At 32.0% G+C, this 5,959-nt stretch overlaps 1 long non-coding RNA gene across 1 annotated transcript; it reads right to left on the bottom strand.

Annotated features, from left to right (window-relative positions):
* Positions 1–210: 210 nt before the first annotated feature.
* LOC139886398 (uncharacterized) lies at positions 211–3,443 on the bottom strand. Its single transcript, XR_011772430.1, has 5 exons — positions 3,298–3,443; positions 2,252–2,829; positions 2,092–2,143; positions 1,710–1,791; positions 211–873 (listed from the first exon to the last, which is right to left on the bottom strand). It is a non-coding gene; the product is annotated as an uncharacterized lncRNA (long non-coding RNA).
* Positions 3,444–5,959: the final 2,516 nt, after the last annotated feature.

The raw sequence follows: 5,959 nt of genomic DNA, 5'->3' as shown, positions 1-5,959 counted from the left end.
TATAATAAAACTTCACTGATCTTTTTAGCTGATTAATGATGATGAATACAAACATCTTAATAGAACATATAATTAAACTGTATAACTATGAACTCACTGCTTTTGAAGATCGAATATATCAATTTGTCTCATGTTATCAAATTAGGATTTCAACAAAGAACCTGATAATCACAAATTCAAAAGCGATTTTACAGGCAATACACCCAAATATAACTCAAGCCGTAACTGATATTATCCTTGGTTATACCGTTTTCACATGGAAAAAAAAAATCTAAAGCTAACCTGATTACGATTTGATTCTCAAATTAAAGAAAAAAAGACGTTACAGAAAGAGAGTGCGCACCCCAAATTGATTCTTCAAATACTCACTGTCTTGTCGTTCGTTTGTACCGTAACAGATTTCGGAGCAAGCTGCCATCTCGAGCGCGACGGTGATGGAGGTGGTGGTGGTGGTGGCGGTGTTGGCGGTGGTGTCGTTGCGGGGCCCGACGATCGCGATGGAGGTGGGGTGGGTAATTTGGTAGAGAAGGGTTTGTGGGTGATTAATCTCGATATAAAAAAAGTGCGTCAGAGTAATTGTCGTTTAGGGGTTATTAATAACAACTAGATAAATTTCGTACCGCGCGTTGCGGCGGTGTCTTTTGAATATAAGTTGTTCAATACACGACGTTATGTACAAAATAGCTCCGAATAAGATCACTATAGTAACGCACTAAGGTATCAGCGTTGCAGTTTGGTAAGTAAGCATGCATAACATTGTGCATTGTAGCAATTGAAAAGTTGGAGCAGCACAGTAGTAGCAGCCAGTTGCAGTAGTAGCTGTGTGAGCTGCTACAGGGTTTTTAACGTTTATGTTTTTCAACAGCGGAATACCTATACACAAAATAGGATACATAAAGAGATTAGATGGGTACAACTAATAAGTAAAGCTATTATTGTTTTTGAAAAACATGTCTACTGCACTCGCAATCAATAGCTGCCACTACACTCGTTATTGCACTTTCTATTGCATTTGCTACTGGAATCAAGATTAAGACTTGCTACTCCAATTGTTGGTGGACTCCTAAAATATTACCTTCCATATATAATATAAGAGAGATTGAAATTAAATGCTAACTACATATTGCATTTGCTACTGGAGCAAAGATTAAGACCTGCTACTGCTCTACTGCTACTTCAGTTGTTGGACTCCTAAAATATTTACCTTTCATATATAATATAAGAGAGTTTGAAATTAAATGCTAACTACATATAAACTGAGCCTCTTTGAGGCTCCAAAAAACAAATGGGGATAACCTTTTTATTCAACATTTGCAAAAGCTAATGGCAACAAAAAGTATATATACGTATATTCCGAAACTGCCGAAAAGTATTCATAAGTAAACATGTAAATTGTAACGTGAAAAGAGGTGTTGGAACCACGTACCAAAGCAAACCGATTAATAACAACAATCCGTCAAAAGATGAACATAGCTATATGCAGGCAATATAACCAATAGTAATAGCAGTCAGTTCAGTTTACATAGCAGTATATCTATATTTTATAACCAACCTAATTGTGATAGCACCAGTTTACAACATTTCCTTCAACTAATTTCAAGTTTTTATTTTAAATTAAGTGATCAACCATGATCACCAGATGCACTATATGTAACTAAATTAGTAACACAAAAATTATAAGCAAATTAAAAAATATAAACTTCACTCACCTGAGAAGACAATCTTGTAGCAGCAGCAACTTCATTCCTTATAATCCCCAGCATCTTTTTATTACCCCTTTTAGGTCCCAAACTATAAGCACAAAATAAAAAATAATTATAAAAAGGAAGTTACGAAATCAGGTCTGTAAAACTTACAAATCAGAAGGTAAAACATAAGTAGAATACCTGATAATTATAAAAAAAATCGTTAAACTATGATACATATGAAAAGTTAGTGAACGTTGTTGGTAGTTTAAAACACAATATGGGAACTTTGGGTTGAAATTTAACGGATCCTATGATTAGAAACCAATGTACAACCCATTTTCAAGTATATGTCTGAAGCAGATGTAACATATTCTATCATTAGAAACAAATGTACAGATCCTACCATTACAAAACAGGTTGAGCGGCCAGTATCAAGCGGATTTGCCTTTTTCAATCTGCAATTTAACACATAAATGACATAAATGACGACACCACTATATTGATACGACTACTAACTAACTAACTAATATGAAGTATTCTTTATATTATGAAAATGAGCATACCTATTATAGAAAAACTACAATCACTTGTGATGCCTCCTGGACTTGATCGATTAGTCAGTAACAATAGCAATAGTAACAAAAATTTGAAAAGGAAAAAAATGAGAAATTAAGGCTCAGATTCATGTATAAAATCTAGCAAGAGAACATCAATCGCCATGGCTGCAATCTATAGATTGCCCCGCCAAGATACGAATCATTTTTCTCATAGCTTGACCCAACTCCCCATTTTTATCATCATAGCTTATTTTATTAAACCTTCTTATTATGAACCTTATTCATTCTTAATAGGAGTTGTAAGTAGCTTCATAATTTACTTCCATCATCTACAAACAGAGACACTACCATGTTCGAGGACTGCAACCAAGCTACGTATAGCGACTACCATGTCCCAAAACGGTAGCGAAGCTGCTCGAAACAATCTGAAGTCATTCAGCAGAACCAACGATCGTCACCCCCCACAATCATCGTGCATCAGCATTTAGTACAATGATTTAGAATTTTAGATGTCCGAGTAAACCAAGATAACTTTATGCATCTCATATCATATAACTTTTTCGCATGTTCTTGACCTAATTAGTCTGCTTAATTAAGAATGCAAGAATTATAATGATAACAAACTAAGCAAAACTTTTAAGCAACCCAACGAATAAACTAAGCAAATACACAAACGCAAAAAAGAGACTTTCACACAGAAACTGGCCGAATTTTGGACTGTGGTTGTGCTTAAATGTCTGCAACAGCTTACTTTCATTTTTGGGTCTTTGACGTTATGTTTATTTAAAGCTTACCTGTTGATTTCAACTATTGTTTAGTCAAACTGTTTGTTGTGAGGTTGTTGACATTTCAAATGTACAATAAGCTCATGTTTAACAGTTATGCTTATAAATCTTAGCATACGGTTTAATAAGCTTATGCAGAACACAATCAATATATACCATTAGCAGCAACCACAGCCATAACAGTCAGTGGGTAGTGGCAACGACCTCAAACCCTAATTTGTAAACGAAATCTTCAGTGGATGTAAACTAATCAACAAAAGAGAATACCTGACAAATACCCCCGACAACAAACGACAGCCATGAATTGCTGAAATCGGTTAGGCTCAGATTTATTCAAAATTTATGACAAAACAGGTCTCAAGACCCACCATGGCTGCAAACAGTAAAAGCTGCATCAATTACATGTCCTCTAAGTGTTGCCACGCCAAGGTACAGGTCGAACCCACATTGTTCTCTAAATAATAACGATCATCACTGCCACCATGAATGAAACGACCCGTCCAAATCGAATACATCAACATCTGGTCCCAGTGCGAGGTACTGACGAACGACTCCAATTATAGTCTTTAAAATGAGTAAATGCACAGCGGAAGATTTCTTTAATACCTGAGAATAAACATGCTTTCAAGTGTCAACCAAAAGGTTGGTGAGTTCATTAGTTTTTCATAAACAATCATTTCAATAATTTTAATAGACCACAAGATTTTCATTTTCATTTCTCATAAACATCATCTCATATCAGGCATTTCGCAAACTGCATAGAGATAAAAATCATTCATATGGTGAACACCTGGTAACCGACATTAACAAGATGCATATAGAATATCCCCAAACAGAATCCTCTCGTCTGTATAATATTAACTCGAAGTACTAAAGCATACCATTTTCCAGTATGGGGGGAGTTAGTGCCCGTAGATCTACCTTTAGGATTCGCGTCAATTAATGGCCATTATACCGGCTCCATACCATTTTCCAGCATGAAGGTTGTATAATAAACATTAATTCTTAGGTTACCAAGCTAAAAGGGTGATATTCGGTATAGTAATCCAACCATAGAATGTAATTTCAAGTACTTGTGTCTATTTTGTAAAACATTTACAAAACAGCGCATGTATTCTCAGTCCCAAAAATATATATTGCAAAAGCATTTAAAAAGGGAGTAATGAAACTCACTATAATGTATTTTGTAGTAAAATACATATGACGACATTGAACAATTGCAGGGTTGGCCTCGGATTCACGAACCTATATCATTCGTATATGTATTAAAATATATTCTTGTACTCGAATAAATCTATATATTGTTATTAGTGATGTAATTATTATATTTATTAATTTATAAGTTTCATTATTTATTTATATATTTTCATTTTTGTACATAATAATAATAATAGTTTGTGTTATTTTGATAATAATAATAATCCTAATCATAATAATAGTAATAATACATATATTAGTAATAATAATAATGATAAAAATTATAATTTTAGTAACAATAACAATAATAATAATAATAAAAATTTTGGGAATGAAATCTACCTTTAAAAGCCTTTCTAAAAAAAATATGCCCCGAACTGGATTTGAACCCGAGACCTCTCGCTCACCCACAAACACCCTTAACCATTCTTCCATTCAAGTTTTTCTGATTATATTACCACCCAATTATATATATCTTAGTATTTCATTCATACTATTCCATCATCTTCTTCATCATTTTTAGAATCAAACGAAGTCACAAACTCAACAACAATCGAACGGGTTTTCATTTATGACTTGTAAACAACATGAAACAGCAAAAAATAAAAGTGTTCTTGTGATTAAAAAGTAGAGAAAAAATTGAAAAAATGTTACTGCTGAAGCTCGTAAACTTAAAAAAAAAAAAAATTTGTTTTCAATTTTGAGTTCGTTTTGGACAATATTTACAACATGAAATATGTTTCAAATCATTCCTAAAAACTATTGGAATCTTCAATTGAACTTAAAACCTCAAAACAAGCTCTAATTTCTCGATGAACAAATTAGTTGACTTTTGACAAAATAACTTTGACTCGCAAATTCGAATTCGTTATTAAGAATTGGAACTTGAGATTTTACAGGAAGTTTAAGTAAATGATTCCTAACAACTCTACATTTCTAGTTTTTGAAATTTGTTTCGAATTCTCGTTAGTGTATATCACTGTGAAGAACTCAAGAACTCAAAACTTGATTTTTAGATTAAGAGTGTTATAGGTTATGATTACCACATGAATTGTGTTGCAAATAATTCCTATAATCTTTATGGATCATCAAATTAACTGGAGATATCAAAACAAACTCGAATTTGATTCAAGAACACTTAGTTGACTTTGAAAACCAAAACTTTGACTCTCAAATTAGAAATTAATAGAAAGAATTGAGGATTGAAAACTTACAGATAGTTTAGATAGACGATTCCTAACAAGACTGCATTATTACATTTTGAAAATTTGTTCTAAATCAAAATATGATGAAAAAGATGAATGTACAGAGATAAACGGCTTCTTTATATTTTTATTTGATTTTTCTTTTCTTTCTATCTACATAATTGAATCGACTCTTATATAGAATGTAAGTTGGGAGATTATTACAGTATTAGATTCGTTTAATTTTGTTTTGTATCAACAATTGGGTCGACAGAAAATGAAAGAAAGAACAGGAAACAAAGAAAATAAGGTAAATTGATTGTGATATTCAACTGATTTCGTTTTTACCTGAGTTATTATATTTAGTATTATTAATTAATAAATATAAATATATTAATAATAATTTTAATAATAATAATATCAAAATACTGCTTAATATTAATAAAAATTAATGATGAAAGAAAATGAAATAAAAATTTTAAATAAAATGATAATTTTTAGTAATCATAATAATAAAAAAAAAATTTAATTCAAATGAGAAACGTGTA

Source organism: Rutidosis leptorrhynchoides, chromosome 1, assembly GCF_046630445.1.
Source record: "Rutidosis leptorrhynchoides isolate AG116_Rl617_1_P2 chromosome 1, CSIRO_AGI_Rlap_v1, whole genome shotgun sequence".
Taxonomy (NCBI): Eukaryota; Viridiplantae; Streptophyta; class Magnoliopsida; order Asterales; family Asteraceae; genus Rutidosis; species Rutidosis leptorrhynchoides.
The sequence above is the reverse complement of the archived record's forward strand: the minus strand, read 5'-3'. Positions and strand labels throughout refer to the sequence as shown.